This window comes from Choloepus didactylus, chromosome 14 (assembly GCF_015220235.1).
Source record: "Choloepus didactylus isolate mChoDid1 chromosome 14, mChoDid1.pri, whole genome shotgun sequence".
Classification (NCBI taxonomy): domain Eukaryota; kingdom Metazoa; phylum Chordata; class Mammalia; order Pilosa; family Megalonychidae; genus Choloepus; species Choloepus didactylus.
In genome coordinates, this window is record NC_051320.1 from 34,650,235 (window position 1) to 34,670,319 (window position 20,085).

Genomic DNA, 20,085 nt, shown 5'->3' on the forward strand with positions numbered 1-20,085 from the left:
CTAAGGAAATCTGAATAAAGCATAGACTTTAGTTAATTATAATGTATTGTTATTGGTTAATTAATTGTAACAAATGTACCATACTAGTGTAAGATTTCATTTTAAAGAGAAACTCGATGTGGGGTTTATGGAAACTCTCTGTAATATCTTCTCAATTTTTCTGTAAATCTAAAACTCTTCTAAAAAATAAAACTTAATAATACAAAAATTATTGGGTGATTTGCTTGTAATATCAGAGTAGTATTTTGACACTTGAGTAACCACATTAAGAAAATATTTTGAGATACGAAGTGATGTATGATTTTTTTTGAGATATGAAATGATGTATGTTTTTTTTTTGATGACAAAGTCACAGATACCGCTAATACCTTTTTAATATGTTACATTTGTAATTAAAGGAAATGCTAAATGGGGAATTTCAGTTAAAGTTTAATAAAACTAATGATGTAGTTTTCCCATCCAAATTCCATACCCCTGAATTCTATCCATGTACCCCTTAGATAAAGGTTAAGTAGCCCTGCTCTATGGTAATATTAATGGCCCAATTTTATGAAGGTGGGCTCAGAGAGATGAATTAATTATTCTAACTCTCAAAATTTATACATTCTAGGATCAGGAACTCTGAGCATGCCTGGACATCTTTTTGTTACACTATCTCCCAATTTTCGGATTAGAAATCAGAGAAATGGGAACATTTCATTGAGCAAGGGTGAATCCCTGGCCTTTGTGCATTGTTTAGAGACGACTCCACAGAGTAAAATTGGCCTGGACCTAGTGATGAGCAATTCCCAAGGCAAGGCAAGTTGAATGAGGGAGCACCACCCTCACAGAACCCTAGGTTCAAGGAACCTCCCTATTTAGAAATATCTCAAGGATTGGGGAAGAAACACAGCGGCTTGGCCACAGTAAAGTAAAGGGAGCAAATCCCTGATCTATTGCTCCCTTAAACCCCCAAATTGTTGTCGTTTGGGGAGGGAGCAAAGAACAGATGAGAGGGAGAATTAGAGAGAGAGAGGAAGAGAGAGAGAAGAGAGAGAGAGAATCTGACAACCTTGTTAGCTAGTGCTCCTGATTTAAAAAGGTCGATTCATATTTCATTGCTAAAACGAAGGAAAAAAGGGCTATGTTTCATCCTCAATTCTGTTGAATCCTTTGGGAAAGAAAGTGATACAGTAATCTGTTAATGCAGATTCAGCTTCTTAGATTCCAAATGCTGTAGCTGTCACCAGCGCAGTCCACCAAATTAGGCGGGGAGGGGGTAGCGAGAGGAAGGGGTTAGAGATAACATCTGTCCACTAGAGCACCACTAAACAGCAAAAACCCTTCGTTTCCTTGAATGCTCTCTCTGGTCTGTCCTACTTCTCCAGTCCTTGGGGAGTTTCCCGTTTCCATTACGTAGGCGAGAGGGTGAGAGGGCGAGAGGTCCCCAGCTTCAATAACTGAGGGGTTTGGCTGTGTGCGTGTACTTGTGTCTAAGTGTGGGGGACAGGGAGAGGTTGCGCGTGCGACAAGGGGCTTGGAAGCGTTGATTGCCAATTTAAATTATTTTCGGAGTGTTTGAATGTTTGTCTTAAAAGACAATCCCAGCTCTCAAATTCAGCGAAATGAACAATACTGATAAGCAAGATGTAGCGGGTGGGAAACCCACAGAGGCATGGAGCTATCCATCCAGCCGGAGTGACGGGGGAGCGCTAGGAGGAAAGACGCTATGCAGAGAAAGTCTCTCTGCGTCTTTTCTCTTGGTCCCCAGTCCGGCGACGCTTCATCTCTAAAAGCATTAATAGAAAGTACACCGGAATCCAGGCGGGGTAGCGGTGGTGCAGCGCAGTTCCCAGGAGCCCTTTCCCGCGTCCAAGAGAGTTCCCTCTCCCCCCGCGGCTGGGGCGGAATGTGGCGCTCCGGCCCGGGGCGGGGATGACTTCATGCGGCCGGAGCTCGGCGGCGGGAGCAGCTGCTGCAGCTGGCAGGTGGGTGGGGGCCGGCGGGCGCTGACCACGCACTCGGCCCCGCGCGGCGCGGGCTGCGGCCTCGGGGCAGCGGACGCGGGGGACATGCGCTGACTCGGTCCCGGGAAGGTAAGCGGCCCGGCTATTATTAGTCTCGGCCTCAGTGCGCGGTGCTTTCCGCTCGGTTAATAATGGGGTTTGCCAGACAGGAGGGAGAAGGGGGATAAGCCTGCTGCATTCTGCAGTGGGGAAAGGAGCAACAACTCGGAACGAAATGTTGATCAGCCTAGAGCCTGGGAATAGAGGAGCGATGTTCCTGGGCAAACAAAGGAGGCATTCCGCTTCTATACGCTTTTAAGGATAATCGACCATTTCAAAGCCATACTTGCTTAGACAATGAAGAGGATTCAAAATGTAAAATAATTTGGGTTGCTCTGTTACCTCTCCACCATCTACCTACCTTCAGTTTGTTATTTTCTGGTTGGAGCAGCAACCTGGGAGGAAGTAATTAGCAATCTTCCCTCTCTGCCCTCTCCCTTCCCAGTTATCAGAATGGGTCTGTGCTCACTCAATCACAAAGCACCAGCTTCAATACCGAACCTTTAGAAGATGTCTCTATTTGGAGCAAAAACTTCTCTTATCTCTTGGAGTTCAGCTTGTGTTAAGCAGCGCTTGACTTGCTTCTTTCACTTACCTTCTTTTCTGTCAATCATTTCATTGATCTTTTTTAGGGATGCTGTGATCATTCCAAGGCCAATTCTTGTGAGCTCTTATCTGCCTCTTCTCTTCTCTGACTGATTTTGTCAAGGGCATTGCTTTATGCTGGTTTCAGTATTCTTTCTGCTTACTGTTACCTGTGCTCTTTCCCCTAATTCCGTGGCATGAAAAATCCTGCTTTTAGCCCAGAGTCGACATGGTTTCCTATCACTCCCTTCACTGTAGTCACTTCAGCTACGAGAAGAGTTGAAAAGACAAGCAGAATTTTGTGAGGTGTGAGAGATGGAACCATACCTATATATTTTGCTTTGTGGGCATAGGCATAGTGGAAGCAGCAATGTGAATGTCAGTCTATCCAGTTTTTCTTGAAGCCATGTTGTGAGACACCTAGCTGTTAGGATTTGGTGCAAGTCCTCCCCTAAAAAGCAAGCAGTGTGTTAGCTCTAGGATTCCCCAATGGCCTCAAAAGAGTTTCCTAAGGCAGTTGGAAAGCTAATGTAGCTGCCCATATCTAAACCTCAGGTTGTTTGCGCTTTCCTTAAGTCGGTTTCCCCATTAACCTGTTCCTACCATGTGTCCTAGAATTTTCCCCACAGACCCTTTGCTGAGGAGCTCAAGTGCCTGTTCTTGTTGCCCACCTAGGGATGTACATTTGAATAATATGCTGTGAAATGGTTAAGATGGTTGTTATGGGAATTGCAAAATGTGCTGCTTTGCCAGCAGGGAACAGTTGCAATAAACCAGACTGTGGGGTGTCTGTGTGCCAATATTCTATCTAAAATGAGATCTGTTATCTTTAAACTTGAAATTAGAGACAATCTGACTCAACAGCCATGTTGTTTGATTTTAGCAAATGTTAACATAGTAGATTAGTGAAAAGAAGGGGCAGTGCTTATAGCTTAAAAATTTACCTCTCCTTACCTTCCTTTTTCATTATTGCTTTTAAACAAAGCTACTGGTTCTGAAAAAATCATGTTAACTTTGTTAAATATTACCATTGCTTTTCAGATTACAAATTCTCTTTCTATAAAATGCATTTTAGAAAAAATTGGATTTATTTCTTTGTCTCCACCATCAGTATATGAGGCAGAAGGAGTGCCCGGGGTTGGCAAAGCCCACTACAAAGTAGCCCACTCCAGGAACTATCTCCCGGGATCTTGAAAATCTTAGTGGGATGTGGTATTTTTTTGTTTGTTTATTTGTGCTTGTTGTTGTTGTTGTTTGTTGAGGTCAATTTGGATTTGAAATATTAAATTTTCAAGAATGTAGAATTTTTATTCTTAGGCACACCAACTAGAAGAGGGAACAAAGAATAAAATAAACAAAACCTTCTATTGTCCTCACCTTTCTTTCCTAATCTTAAAATAATTAACCATATAAATAATTATTCTGAAGAATGTGATGATGAAGTCACATAATAATTAATTTTAAAAAATTAGCCCAAGGTAGATGAAATATGGACTAATGCTATCTATCTTAGGAGTACAGTAAGAGTTTCTGTAATATTAAGAAGCATCTTTGTGATTCAAAGCGGTGCTGAGAAAATACTAATGATCAGTAGAAACAGAATGTGTCTATTGTTTGGATTCTGATGAAACTGAGCACTTTGGCAAAAAACAGGACCAAAGTCAGGGACCTGATGCTGTCTAAACTACCATAATATCAGTCAGTGATTTTATAGGTGAGATGAATTCCCAAAGTTATGGACTGGAGCTGGAGAAACTTGGTTGGGAATAAAGAAAACAAATCTGAAATTTTAATTTTCATTTAGATGCAATTGAGGAAGATAATTAAATTTAAGGGACTTTAGAACTTGGACAAATTTTATGTTTAAATAATTTCTGAGTTTCTAAATTCAGAGTCCAAAAAAGAAATATATTTATGAGCTTATGACTAAAACTGATTTATGACTTTATTTCCTTTTCTTTAAAGGTTTCCAGAGAAAGGTAAAATTAATGCTAAATGAACCACAGGTACTTTTGTAGGTTTGAAAAAATAGAATTGAAGTCAATCTATTGCTTTATTAGCACATAAAAATATATTTATTCTGGCAGGTGTCAGTGTTATCAGAAACTTAGTACAAATTTAGGAGTTAAAGTTGCCATCTCATAACAAAGGAGTATTCTCTGGTTCCCCATTACTGCCATTAGCTGCAATTGAAATAGCCACTTGAGATTTTTAAAAATAGAAAAGAAAATGAAGTATAGGAATAAGTCTGAAGAAGAAATGTCATTTGTATTCAACCACTGCTTCCACTAAGAATAGGTAGAAAAAATGCTATTTTAAAAGTTATCAATGACCTCTTAATTGCCAGGTTTCTGTTATATTTCACCCTGTTCATTATATCTTTATTTTTAAGTTCTCTCATATGCTCTTACGGTTATTAAACTTTTATTAGACACCAATTGCATGTCAGGCCCTGTGTTACATCTTTACCTAATTTCTTACTAGGCTTCTTAAAGTACCTCATGATCTAACTAAACCAAGTAGTCCTTATTTCCTATTTGTGCCCATGATGTTATTCTTACCTGCCTTCATTTGTTCCTTTCTCCCATCCTGCTACATGTTGAAACCTTGCCCACATCAGACCCTGCCTCTTCCATGAAGCCTTCCCTCAACGTAAATCTACCTTCCTGCCCCCACTTGGATTTGCTCTCTCCCTTTTCTAAATTCCTATAGCACTTTCTACCTTGGATTATTCTTATGTGTGAAAAGACGTCAGATGCTCTTTTAAACTAGGCCTTGAGAGCAGGATCTGTGACTTACAACCTTGTATTATTTGCAACCCAAAGCACAGTGCTTAACTACATAAATGCACAATAGATGCTCAGCACTTTGATTTTGGTGAATAAATAATTTACTATTTCCCAGAAGTATGTATCTATCTATCCTTGTCCAGCAACCAAGTCATGTTTTACAGTGTGGATACATTTAAATAATTGTGTTTAACAAATGGTATGGTGAACTTACATGCCCTTAAATGATTATTAGCTCATACATACAAAAGCATAACAAAACAAATCTTTAAAGAAGACATTGTACCTGCTTTCAGAATGCTTGCAATCTATTGAAAAAGATTAAGCAGAGAATGGGACCTTACATATACGAGCACCTATCTCGTTTCTAGACACCCTGCTAGGTACTTTCATCAATGGTATCTAATTTGATCCTCCCACTAAATGCTAATTTTACCATGAGGAGGATTGAGGCTCAGAGATGCCACGTAAATGGCAGACCCTTTCCACATTACCATGCTGCCCTTTAAAGTGTAACAGAGTGAAGGGAAGCAATATAAATACATGAGGTCAGAGCTGTTGGGGTACTTAAAAACTGTTTTGTGATCTTTTTGTCCTTCTCAATCTTATGGTTGTTATAATCCCTTTGATATTTCAATATGGCTAGATATCCTCTCTCAAGTACACACACAAACATACACACATAAATAATTTTGCATACAATTGCAGGTGTTTAAGGACCACTAAAACCCATCCTTGGGGAATGGTTTAAAAATGTGTATTCTGAACTCACTTAGACGATTTCTGTGTTCTTTATTAGCCCATACATTTCTGGCCTTGATAGGTTTTCCTTCTATTGTTTTCCCTGATTTAGGACCTGAAATGGAAACTCTTCACTTGCACTGGCACAGTGGCAGCTGAGGTCACTAAGAAGCAAGTGCCAGTGAGAACAGCAATTTAGAGAATGTTGATTCATGGAAAAGGAATCCCAGAAGGAGCTCTGAAAGTTACACATTCCAAGTGATTTATTTAGGGTTTTCCAATCAAAATCATTCTTACTAAAAAGAAAGAGTTCTCAGACTAAAAGTAGTGTCCTGCCAAATATGTAGAAGAACATTGCCAGCAGTGCAATAGCGCTTTCTACTTTGAGGTATACTCAGTTCTCTTAGGATGGAATTATGTCTGCCTCAAAGTTACTGTCTCTTTCTGGGTAGAGCTGTCTGCAGTAAAATAGATGGTTTTTCCAAGTTAAGGAAAGAATGACAAGTTACGGTCATCCATCCTAGGTTCTAAAACAATTGCCAGCTTAAAGGAGCCACACATCATCATATTAGATGCATAAAATTGCATTAAAATACTTAGCTGATAACTTAAGAGGGCCAGTGCTCGTAAGTTGCTGCTAATGCTAGTGTACAATGAAAGGTGTGACAAAAATGGCATTAATCTAGAAAAAACACAACAGGTGGCAATGGAGAAAAAGAAGACAAGAGGACAAAAAATTTAAGCTGTTGATCTGTTTACATTTCCCAAAATATCTTATTTTTACCTAAAACATGATAAACATTTAAGATCTGAAATTAAGTGAAATTTTAAGGAAACTTCATAATATACTCAATATAAGGTACGTTTGTTGTTTATTTTATAGTAGGTCTTTGTTATTATTTCTAGTTGCAAAACACTTTAGTTACATTGTCTTTCTGCTTACTTTACTAAAGATATCTAGCATATGATGGTACTATATTAACTTTAATAGACGCCTAATGACATATTTTGTGTACTATAATTTATTCAGTCAAAACATATTGACAAACATTGATTTAGTTCCAACTTGTTTTGTGATTTTAAGCTATGTGCGAAGGGACATAGTGGCACGTACATCTTTATATTTTGGTGCTTTTACTTTTGATGGAAAAATTCTTGGAGTACTGTTGTTGGGTCAAAGATTACACAAACACATTTATAATTTGAATACATACATTGATTATAAAAATCATAACCCTCTTCAACAGATATTATTTATGTATTTTATTAAACCATCTCTAAATGGCTTCAAAATGAATGCAAGTAATATAAGGAAATTCATTTAACATAGTCTGATCAAGGAAACATTCCCACTTTTTCATTTATAATTCATAATGAAAAAAATACTAAAGATAAGTATTGAAAAATTTCAGGTCTCTCAATCACACATTTTGTCATTTGAAAAAAATTACACTTTGAATCACAGATATCAGTCAAGGCTTAGAACAACAATGTAGAAAAGTAGAAACTTCTATGCATAGTTTTTAAAAAATTCCAGCAATGGGTCATTTGTATCCAACCTAATTAAAATTTTGTCTTTTTAGTTCAACTGTATGTACCTACCTTATAACTGTGAACCTTTTACCTATTATTATTTTTTCTTAGTTTCTCTTAATTGTATCTTTTTAAAATTCATCCTGGAACAGAATAAAGCCCAATGATGAGTGTCTTACTTAAGCTAAACTACAGATTAGTTGGAATATCTGAAGCATAAACAGAATTGGCCGGACTTTTAACTACCCTTCTCAGCAGAAGACTGTGTCCAGGACACTGTGATCTGCAGTGTCCAGGAGAGGGGAAGCAGAGGGCTTGCTGGGGATTGCATCATGCTCTAAAAGCCTAATTATTTTAACATGGTAAAGGGTAAGAATGAAGCAACATGTCTAATAACAGATGCTGAGACCCTACTTAAAACTAATGGGTTGCAAAGCTCTTTGGTTGGATAGGCACACTTCACAGCATAGGAGACCCTAGAAATACCACCACGATATTTTAAAGTATGTTTTTTCTTTGGGAGGTTAGGCAGAAGGGACAGCTAGAAGAATTTTCTCCTATTGTTTACTTTACCTTTTCCTTTCTTGTGGTCTGAGTAAACCCTCTTGAAAAGCAGATTTAAAACAAATAAGCATTCTCACCTCTGGGTGAATAACCAATAATACACCCACACCCTCTTTAATAATGTACTGCAGTGCCTTTGGGACTGAGGGTAGAAGTATGAGTTTTTTGGTCATTGCACTATGTCAGCAACACAAAATGATGCATTCCTTCTATTGTGTATTGCAAACTCTGACTGAATAAATGTTGAAAAGTCAGTAATATCTTTAATGCCATTTTGTGCATTCCTCTCCATGATGTTTCATGCTCATTTTCTCTGATAATTGAAATGCAGTGAAAAACAACCAGGACCTTGATGCCTTCTATCCATTTTCAAAACTTAATCCTTTTGGAACTTGCAGAAATAATATCAAATCTGAATCAGTGATCACTCAATGGAACCACTGAGATAACCTGTCAGACACGCCCAATTCAAATTCAGATTTAAGGACCATCAAATTTCAAAGAGTAACTATGGTAAAATATCAAAATTTTGGAAAAGTAAAATGATATGTATGTATTTCTAATTAATGTATCTCACAGAATAATACATTTTTAGAAGTATTCATACCAGCCAGACTGTATTAGCACTGGTTTACCCACTACCCTCAAAAACAAATTGTGACAAATCATTATTCATCCAAGTTAGATTCCCTTCTGGCTTTCAAGGCAGTCAGTAGTTTGGGGGAACTCTCCTTCATCAAATTTGTTCTTCCATACAGTGGGTCAAGCCGAGGTGAAATGGGGCTGACATACTTAACTATTCGTGACATACCCACATTTATAAGAATTAACCTTATGATCAGTATGGAAGGGATTTAGGATAAATGAAAATGTACCTATTTAGAATCTCCATTGATAAAAGTTAGCTAAGACATACGGCTGGTGATCCTAAAAAGGAAAAATCTAAATTACTCTTCTTTCATCTTCTACATATTAGAGAACAACCCAGAATTGCAAAGCAAGGCGTGAGATAGTAGCATTTAATGTATTTTATAAATGTTAAGAAATCTGTAGTGCTTATCAGTAATATATACTATGATAAACACTCCATAAGTGTAAACAGTTATTGTTTTATGGCAATAAAATATCAAGGGCATAAAAATGCCTACAAATCTGGTTGGTTAGTGTGGTACCTGGTTTATTTATTAGCATTTACAAAATACTGGTTGAATAACAGAATTAATACCATTTATTTTTTTAAAGTTGCCCTTCTAATACAAAACGGTATTCTATACAAATTCATTGTGATTATTTTTGTAGGTGTGGTGGGGGTGGATTGTGAAGGGACTGCCATTACCCCTATTTCTTGCCAGACCATACCCTCTTCACCCTGAGGTTTCATTAAGGTGGGAATTAGAGGTGATGCATATTAGAGTTAAAAGAAAGTTAGAAATAGATCTAGTAAGCAATTTTAGACACTAAACCAAACACAATCTATTTGCTCAGGACAGGGAAACATATGACACTACCCTTCCTTCTTCAGCTACAATAGATCTGGACTTATAGAAAATTCAAAATGCAAGATAAGATTTTAATTTAATAAGATTAAGTATTAGCCAGTGGTTCTTTTATCTCCATTTCTTTTTCAATCTCAATGAAAAACACAACCACAGAGAATGCAAAATCTCAGTCATTTGGAAAATCTGACCTATTTCTGTTCCATCTGCCTGCAGGCTTGACATAATGGACCTTAACATCCTCATGGGGCTTCGTGAAGTCACTGTTTCACCACAATTAAAGGTGACGTTAAAATGATCAATTTACTAGATGCAGTCCACTGAATAAGGAGATGAAAGCTGGCATCTTGGTCATCTGAAAAAAAAATCCCTAATCTGTTCAGGCAAAATACTTAAATGTTTCAATTTTCATTTAAAATATTGGAAATGAAATAAAGTGGCATTACAGTGTTAGACTGTTAAGCACTGTGAAAGCAAAGCAATTGGGTTGTTCTCAAAATGTTTGTCTATATAGTTAGTATATTTTTTATCAAATAATTTTAGTCTTAGGGCTCTCGGGAAGCTTTGGTAATTTTCAAGATCAATTAAAAAGTAGATCTAAACATCTTCAAAGCATCCTGATATATGCACCTCCTCTTCCCTGTCTCTGTTTATTTTATTTTTTACTTTTTGCTTTTTTTTTGGCATTAGCTCGCACTTATGCCAAAATCACATCTTTTACAAAATGAATTCAAGCTTTGGCTTTAGAACTCGTTTGAATCTCACCTTACCATTTACTAGCTATGCAACTCAACACTAAGTTACATAACCTTTGTAAGTTATATTCTGATCTGTGAAACAAGGATTATGGTAGTATCTAAATTACAGGGTTATTATGAAGATGAAAGAAGATAACATAGAAAGAGAATGTAGTGCAATTTCCAAAGCATAAGAAGGGTTAACAAATGTTTTCAAGTTTCAGTGTTTTTATTCTCATGGGCAATTTTCAACCAGACCTCATTAGTACATCTTTTGCCAAAGGTTTATGAACTCCTTTTTCTACATCTCCCCATGTATGTTTAACTAAGCCTTGAAATGACTGAATCTTTACTGGAAGAGGGCTCAGTGCACGCAATGGCAGCAGTGGCGGGAGAGGTTGAGGCCACTACAAGGCAAGCTTGTCAAGCTCTAATCTAGCAGTGGCTGTGAGAATGAGACTTGGCTTCTATATTTAACTCTGCAGTTGGTTGATTGGATGACCCGGGAAAAGTCAATCAGCAATTAATTCTGCACCTTTTTTTTTTTTCCTGAATCGTACCATCTGTCTAATTACTCTTTCCACTGAGTCATTATCAGAAATTCTATTAAGGTTGTTGAATAAGTATTTTGATTTCAGAAGCAAAGTGCCATAGAAAATGTGAATACTTCCTTACTTAGGAGCAACAGTTGGTGTTTTCTTTTTTTAATCGCAGTGTTGAAGAAGGTCTTGGGACAGGACAACTTTAATTTATAAAGAACTTTTAACTTTCACTGCCTTTAACAAAAATCTTTGAAAATTCTAATTAGTGATAACTCTCTGGCTAAATACCCAAATAGTTAAAAACAAAATGTGTAACTATGGAGAAGTTGCCTATTGCTAGTATCATTAAGTTGCTCAAAGAAGAAAATTAACATATAACTCCATTTTACATAATAAATGAAGGACTTTTTCTTTTATCTAAACCACGTTTCTATTGTTTTGAAGCCCAAAGGATTTAGAGAGACCACTGTAAGCATTTTAATACTCTGGCCCTTGTTCCTTACTAGGTACCACTAATTAGATTTGATCAGGAGCAATGCCTTTACACTGAAGTAAAAAAATAAAGCTTCCCTCTGTGAAAGTACCAGAAACACCTATCAGCCTATAAAAACTGCATTTTTAGTGCACACGTGCTGACAATTTTTGTTGGGTTTGAAAAGCACATAGTTTTACATATTTTTCTTATATGGCTTCCTAGTATCGATATGGGCCATTCTGATTTAAGGAAATAAGTACAAAAACTGCCTAGATGCATGTGCTTATTATGTAAATCACAGTTGTTCACAAGTGAGAATTTTGTGGTGATCAATAACTCCAGCCAAATTTGCAATACTTTATTGGGATTGGTAGAGTCTATTCATGTGTAATCTGTGAATAGAATAACTTTACTCTTTCAAGTAAAAAGTGTAAAATATAAGGGTAAGTTTGTCCTAAATTTCTAAACCCACATTATTAATTCCTATTTGAATACTGAATTTATTAGCTATTCACCAATGGCTTGGGGCTTAGATCTCTTGCAGAGTCTGGCTCTAAGATGAGAGGCCACAAGTAAGGAAAATACATATTTTAAATATATGTGTACATACATTTATATACTTGCATATTATAAATACATTTATATTTTATATGTATTATATAATTTTATCTAACCAATTACGTATTTATATATATTCACATTTCCTTCTACATCATGTATTTTATTACTTTAAAACTGGATTTAATTTAACATAAACAGACAAGTGCTTGGGGGAATATTCAAAGAATCTTTGTTTCCAAAGTCAAATTTTACAAAGAAAGCTTATTTTTTTTTACCGCCAATTTGGGTGGATGTGAGAAAAGTGGTATGGTTTGGGAAATGCACCTGTTTCATTAGATTATTTTTTAATGTATAAAGTTCTCCAGCCTCCTATCAGCTTTTCTGCTTTGAGAAGTACATCGTCTAAGGCATGACAAATTCTCTTGCACATCTCTTTCATGCTGTAATCTTCCAGTGCCTCAGGAATCCTAAATCAGAAGGTTCTGATTTGAATAGAGTGTTTCAAATAGAGACTGTCTCCTTGTGAATCTTCAACTCTGTTCATTGTTTATATGTTTGGAGAATGACAGTAGAGAAAGGAAGGAAACTGGTTTTTGCTATGGGGCATTCCAGTTCTTTTTCTACCCTTACATTAATAAAATGCTCTCTCAAAGTAAAACTGGAAATATGAGAATAGCAGTTACATAGCCCCAAGTTAGGACTTAGACCAAATACATGGTTATTTTTTCAAGTAAGAAAACAGTCTGGCATGCACTTCAGTCTTATTCACAACCCTAAACCTAATAGTATGCTATTAATTAGATTTTTAAAAATAGCCAGTTGCTGATTAAATATTTCTATTTTTGGTTTTGCTTCATTTTAACTTAGTTTCATGAAAAAGCCATACAGAGGCTTATGTTAACAAAATATGATGAGTTGCATTATTGGGTTTCCCCCTGGTTTTTTGTTTTTTTTTTCTGGACACTGTCCTCCTGCTTTTTATCTGATCAACTCAATGATAATAAGTGAAGTCTGGAGGTCTCAATTAGAAGATATAAGCACAATAAAGGCAATGTTATTAAAACTAATTCTGGAATATATTTCTTTTCATATTAGAGACATGGAATTTTTTATGTGTGTGTATATTTGAATGCCTTAGAACTAAAAGTAATATAATAGATCATGTATAGGCAGGAAGCCCTCGACAATAAAATGCACCTGATAATTCACTTTTGCAAATTCATTGTACCACGTACGTATCTTAATAATTGACAGATGACTATTAATGTTCAGTCATTATATATAACATGTTTTCTTAGTTTCCTGGCTGCTAGAACAACTCCATACAATGGGTTGGTTTTAACAATGGGAATTTACTGGCTCGTGTTTTTGAGGCTAAGAGAAATCGAAAATTAAGGTGTAAGCAAGGCGATGCTTTTTCCCTGAAGACTGTGGCATTCTGAAACTGGCTATTGGTGATCATTGATCCTTTTTTTCCATCACACAGCAATGGACAAGGTGTTGTCTTCTCCTTCCTCTCCTGGGTTCTGTTGACTTCCAGCTTCTCACTGTTCCCTGTGGCTTCTGTTTATTTGTCTAATTTCCTTTGCTTATAAGGACTTCAGCCCTATTGGATTAAGGCCCACCCTCATGGGCACACCTTAACTAATAACATCTTCAGAGGTCCTTTTTACAACCCAACCTTGGGGTTGGGTTCTGAACATGATTCAATCCTCCCACATAGGCCTTTAACCAGTTATAAAGAGATACACCGTAGGAGACAATTCTATAGTAATTGTTCAGATTTTTATTTAAACTCAATTGTGTTCTGTATATTTCTGTAGTGCTTTTTTATCCATCATCTCTCTCAAACTTAAGTTTTGAGACACTGTCACTCTTGTAGTACATTTATACAACATGGTGCCAGATAATGCCAGTATCACACAAAGCAGCAATTCTTGTTATCCACAAAGTTCAATGTGTGATGACTCTGGAATCCCCTCCTGAATCCAAAAATTAGAATAACAGGATACATAGTGACATTGGTATGGAAGGGGGCAAGATGTTATCTAATGATTTGAGTTTTCCACCTATAAATTACTGAGAGTTCCATTTAAAAGTAGAATTCCCATTGGAATTCTATTTGGGATGATAGAAAAATCAAATGTTTGGATTAAACTTCAAAGCTGGTCATTTTAAGGGTCTCTTTTCTGTAAGCATGCTTCATGTACACATCAAATAGAAAAGAATCTTACCTTTCTGATATAATTTCTAAGCTTTATGTAGGAATCACATGATGAATCACTCATCATTGGTTAATCACTCATGTTACTACATTTCTGGCTGCCTTACAGGGCTTGAAAATTGGTATGTGTGAAAGCATTTTCCAGTGTAATTTTGATACTAGACAATGAAAGAAAATGGAAAATAGAGACTAAGTGAATTTTGAGAGGTTGTCTCCTAACTGCTTTTATATAGAGTTCTTAGAGCCATTTAATTCAGTAGACTGATGAATACCAAGTTTTGTTTTGAAGGCAAATGAATGTTTTCAGTTTTATGAAGACTCATAATGTTTGCCAAGATATGCTAATCTGTTGCTAGAGTTGTCTCCCCAGCTGCTTTTAATATAAACTATTTTTCACAAATGATCAAGATTTTCCAGAGCCACTTCTTGTTTTCTAAATAGTAAATGGTGATTTTTGAGTTTATTGAATAAAGTAATTTTTCTCTAAAGGTATTACCCATATTAGTGGTTTTTAAAATTGCTTTGTCCGTTTCTCTTGTTCATTTAATTTGATGAAAACAATGCTAAAATATCTGTTCAAAATGTATGCTAATAAAAATCCATTCCTGTGGAATTTCATTTTTTAAACCTACTTTATATCCCCTCTAGGACAGATCAAATATGAATTGTTTTATTTAATGTTTAATTATATCTTTAGGGAGAAAAGCAAAATAGTAGGTTGGCCCATAAATAAATAAAAGGAGCTTTTCGGGAGGAACTTAAGATGGCAGCTAGGTGAGACAGAGCAAAAAAAAACATCTCTATGAAAAATACTAGATAAAAGCCAGAAAGGGACCCAGAGCACCAGTTCCAGTGATGCACCAGCCGGACAAGTTCTGCTAAATCCACAGGGAACGTGCATTGGGTGAAACCGGGAGTCTGCATTCTGAAATGAGTGAGTAAGCCGGCTGAAAGTCTTGCAGCCATGTTGCAGTGTGGGGAAACTGCAGGTTGGCTTTTGGAGCCCGGCTAGTTCTTTAAACAAACAAAACAAAACAAAACAAAAACCTGGGAGCGACTGCAGATATGGCAATGAGAACCGTGCAGTGAAGCAGGGCAGGAGCGGGCTGTAGCCAACCCTTTGGTGTCTGGCATGGAGAATAGCCCTCCCCACACCCGCTGCTGACTGTCTCGGGCCTGGGGGACAGAGGGGAGACAAAAGGAGAAAGAAACTGCACCTCTTGCAGACATCTCCCTGGCGGACTGGGACGCTCCCGCCCAGGGCCGGACCCACAGCCCAGAGCCATGCCAAGAAACCCAGTGTGAGGAGGAGTCTTTCCTGCAGCACCGCACACACGCCACAATATCAGCCATGGACAGTGGCCTTTCGTGCACCCACAGCTAATTGTCCCAGAGCTGGGAATGCGGAGCTGTGCGAAAAGGGGGAAATTAACACACCCCATTCAGCCATCTTTACAGCAGGCTGGAAATGCCCCTGCATGGCCCAGCGGCCCAGGGCTTCCCTGGAGGCCGGCGCACACTTGTGACATGGCACAGCCTTCCCTCAGCAGAGGTCCTGGAAGAGCACCGCTGGGATAGGGGCCATGCTCAGAAATCCCAGGGACCCTATACCAGTACCAGGGACTTGTGGGTCAGGGGCAGAGACAATCTGTGGCAAGACTGAAATGAAGGCTTAGACTCTTGTAACAGCCTTAAATCTCCAGGAACACCCAGGAGGTTTGATTATTAAAGCTGCCCTGCCTCCCTAACCATCCAGACACACGCCCCACATTCAGGGCGGACAGCACCAGCAACACACCCAAATTTAGTGCACAAATTGAACCCCACAAGAAGCAGATCCTCACACACCACAAAGACAAAGTCAGGGAGAAGTGACTTGAGGGGAATAGGTGACTCACGGACGCCATCTGCTGGTTAGTTAGAGAAAGTGTACACCACCAAGCTGTAGTTCTGACAAATTAGAGATCAAGTAAAGCAAATGCCAAGAGGCCAAAAAACAACAGAAAATCTTAAAGCATATGATAAAACCAGATGATATGGATAACCCAAACCCAAACACCCAAATCAAAAGATCAGAAGAGACACGGTACTTGGCGCAATTAATCAAAGATCTAAAATCAAACAATGAAAGCATGGCACAGGACATAAAGGACATGAAGAAGACCCTAGAAGAGCATAAAGAATAAATTGCAAGAGTAAATAAAAAAATAGAAGATCTTATGGAAATAAAAGAAACTGTTGGCCAAATTAAAAAGACTCTGGATACTCATAATACAAGATTAGAGGAAGTTGAACAACGACTCAGCGTCCTCGAGGACCACAGAACAGAAAACGAAAGAAAGAATGGGGAAAAAAATCGAAATGGATCTCAGGGACGATAGATAAAATAAAATGTCCAAATTTAAGACTCATTAATGTCCCAGAAGGGGAAGAGAAGGGTAAAGGTCTAGAAGGAGTATTCAAAGAAATTGTTGGGGAAAACTTCCTAAACCTTCTACACAATATAAATGCACAAAGCATAAATGCCCAGTGAACTCCAAGTAGAAAAATCCAAATAAACCTACTCCAAGACATATTCTGATCAGACTGTCAAATACTGAAGAGAAGGAACAAGTTCTGAAAGCAGGAAGAGAAAAGCAATTCACCACTTAGAAAGGAAACAACATAATACTAAGTGGTGACTACTCAGCGGCCACCATGGAGGCAAGAAGGCAGTGGCATGGCATATTTAAAATTCTGAAAGAGATAAATTTCCAACCAAGAATACTTTATCCAGCAAAACTCTCCTTCAAATTTGAGGGAGAGCTTAAATTTTTCACAGACAAACAAATGCTGAGGGATTTTGCTAATAAAAGACCTGTCCTACTTCAGATTCTAAAGGGAACCCTACCGACAGAGAAACAAAGAAAGGAGAGAGAGAGATATAGAAAAATTTGACAGACATATATAGAGCATTACATCCCAAATCACCAGGACACACATTTTTCTCTAGTGATCACGGATCTTTCTCCAGAATAAACCACATGCCAGGACATAAAACAAGCCTCAATAAATTTAAAAAAAAAAAAAAAAACCAATTGAATTTATTCAAAACACATTCTCTGACCACAATGGAATACAAATAGAAGTCACTAAATTTTTATTTGTAACTCCACTATTTACTTCCTACAGGATATAAAATACATAAACTCTAATGACAAATCAGTGGTTTTGGACTCAATGTAAAATATGTCATTTTTGATAAGAACTACATAAAGGTGGGGGAAATGGAGGAGTATAGGAACATAGTTTACAGGTCCTATTGAAGTTAATTTGGTATCAAAGAAAAACAAGGTTGTTATAGATTAAGAAGTTAAATTTAAGCCCCACAGTAAACACAAAGAAATTATCAGAGAATATGACCATAGAGATGAAAAGTAGAATATGGGTTATGAGAAGTGGGGGAAGGGGCAATGGAGAGTTAAGAAATGAGTGTAGGGTTGCTGTTTGGGGTGAAGGGAAATTTCTAGTAATGGATGGTGGGAAGTTGATGGCATTACAACATTCTAAATGTGATTAATCCCACTAATGGAATGCTAGGGAGGGGTTGGAATGGGAAGATTTAGGCTATATATATGTTTCCACAAGTGGAAAAAAAATAGAAAAAGTCTAAATAGGCAATGACAATTAAATGCCAAGGATGACCCTGGATGGGATCTGAGGATGGAGGAAAGGAGGCTCGAAGGGACACAGTGGGGACATTAAAAAAGAAAAAAAAAGGAAATTTAGAATGTAAGCTTTCTATCAATGTTGAATTTCCTGAACTTCTTAGCTGCACTTAATGGGATTGCATAAAAGAATATTCTTGTTCATGGGAATTGTGTATGTGAATAATATTGTTTGTTCAAGGATGTGTGCAGCTTGCTCTCATATGTTCAGAAGACAGAGTAATAGATGATGGATGATAGGGAGGGAGGGAGGGAGGAAAAGAAAGAAATAGCGGTGTGACAGGATGTTAAAGTTGGTGGATTGGGGTATCGGGGGAGGGGGGTTAGGGTATGCTGGAATTCTGTGTATGGGTTTTGTATTGTTTTTGCAACTGTTCCTGTAAGTTTGAATTTATTTCAAAATAAAATTTTAAAAAAAAAAGGAGCTTTTCTGGAGCTTTTATTTTGACTTTCAAGTGGCAGTCTTTTATGTAGTCTTTAAATAAATATATATATGGGAATAGTTTATGAAATATATGAAATAAACAATCAGACAAAAACATGGGGATATCCTAAAGCACATGGATTTCTAATATATTTACTTAGGTTATCTATGCTGAACTTCATTTTATTTGTTTACATCATAGCTCACAGACAACAGGTGTTGCTTTTGCTATTTTCTGAGTATTGTAAGATGCTTAGAGTAAAAAACAGTATAGAAGCTACTAAATTAAAGCTACCTTTTTTTGTGAAATTTTAAGTGAAAAAGCCAACTATTAAATAAATAAAGCATGTTACCATCTTTATTTCAAATATCACATTCAAAGAGGAAAAAAAGAAGTAATTTTCACAGGTTAACTCAAGAAATAGAGAATCAGAGTGATTTTTACTTCATCTCATTCTATAGTTCTACATTCATTCAATTTGTATATAATTACTTTTGGAACATTTTAATAATAAATGTGCAAATTGGCATGTGTTCTTTAGCATCTAAACATTGCTAAAATGTTCAATTTTTACATAAATTTCTGTAATATCTAGGTTTGCCATGAAACTACTGAATATATTTCAGGAAGGGAAGTTTGCCCTCATGCTGGAAATAACGATAAATTTTATTTAAAAAGCGCCATGTAATTCTCAAAGCACTGTTATATTCATCCCCTCCTTTGGCCATCCCAGCTCTCTAAAGTTAGTAGGGCAAGGATTATCCTCAGTTTGAGGGGAGGAAATTGACATTTATGAAATTTGGTCATTTGCCCTGTTCACTGCAGTTATTAAGTGGTAGGACCAGAATTCAACCCTGTTTCATGAGAAGGGCAGTCTAGTGCTTTCCTCTATGCTATAGAGAGGTGAGTATGTTTGAGAAGAGAGCATGAAAATAGAAATGAGCCTGGATCTGCTGCTAGTTAAAAATTCACCTGTAGACTTCACGGAGCCTGAACTAAGAAAATCTATATGGATTACTGTCATCAACTCAAAGAGATGGACTGGTAAACAGGTTCCTAGATTTAATAAAAATATAGTTTGTTTTTTCACCATATTCCAGATATAACTTAAGTGCCAAGTTTTGCTCAATTTTGGAACATTGTTTAGGTAATTTGCAAAATCTAATTACAATGCATGGTAGTCTAATCTATCATGTTAAAAAGTAGTAACTACAATTCACAGGAAATTTTCTTCTATGCTGGCATTGAACAATTTTTATGCACTTCTTCTAAATTTCTAAGAATAAAATTATTTAAAACAGGCCATTTATGAGATCTGGCTTAGCTTTTCATGCTTCTGAAATATCACCACTATAACCTGCTTTTAAAAATAGTCTGACACCTACTGAGTCCTCTTTCACCTCCTACAAGAAAGTAAGAAAAAGAAAGCATTTATGTTTTTAGTTTTAGTGAAGGGTTTTTGATTTAAAGCGTTAGTCATTTGCTGTCAGTTGAATTTTAAGTATGCTGTGAGTACTTGAGGTTCTTTCTGTATGTCTTTTCTTCAGTTTTCACTTATTTCACCATTAGTTTCACCTTTCACTTGGGATTAGCACAATCAAAAAGTTTATTTCCTACTATTTCCTGTTTCCCTTAATTTCAAATACCAAGAGTCTGCTCAA

At 37.0% G+C, this 20,085-nt stretch overlaps 1 protein-coding gene across 3 annotated transcripts in view; it reads left to right on the forward strand.

The window, feature by feature from the left end:
- The first annotated feature begins 1,672 nt into the window (after positions 1–1,672).
- The window catches only part of PKIA (cAMP-dependent protein kinase inhibitor alpha), a 76,263-nt gene continuing 57,850 nt past the window's right edge, over positions 1,673–20,085 (forward strand). The window contains exon 1 of one of the 3 annotated variants that reach the window (XM_037803149.1): positions 1,673–2,075. The gene's annotated coding sequence lies outside the window, so the exon portion shown is untranslated. The remainder of the gene's footprint in view (positions 2,076–20,085) is intronic. The other 2 variants (XM_037803147.1, XM_037803148.1) reach the window with 2 other exon arrangements.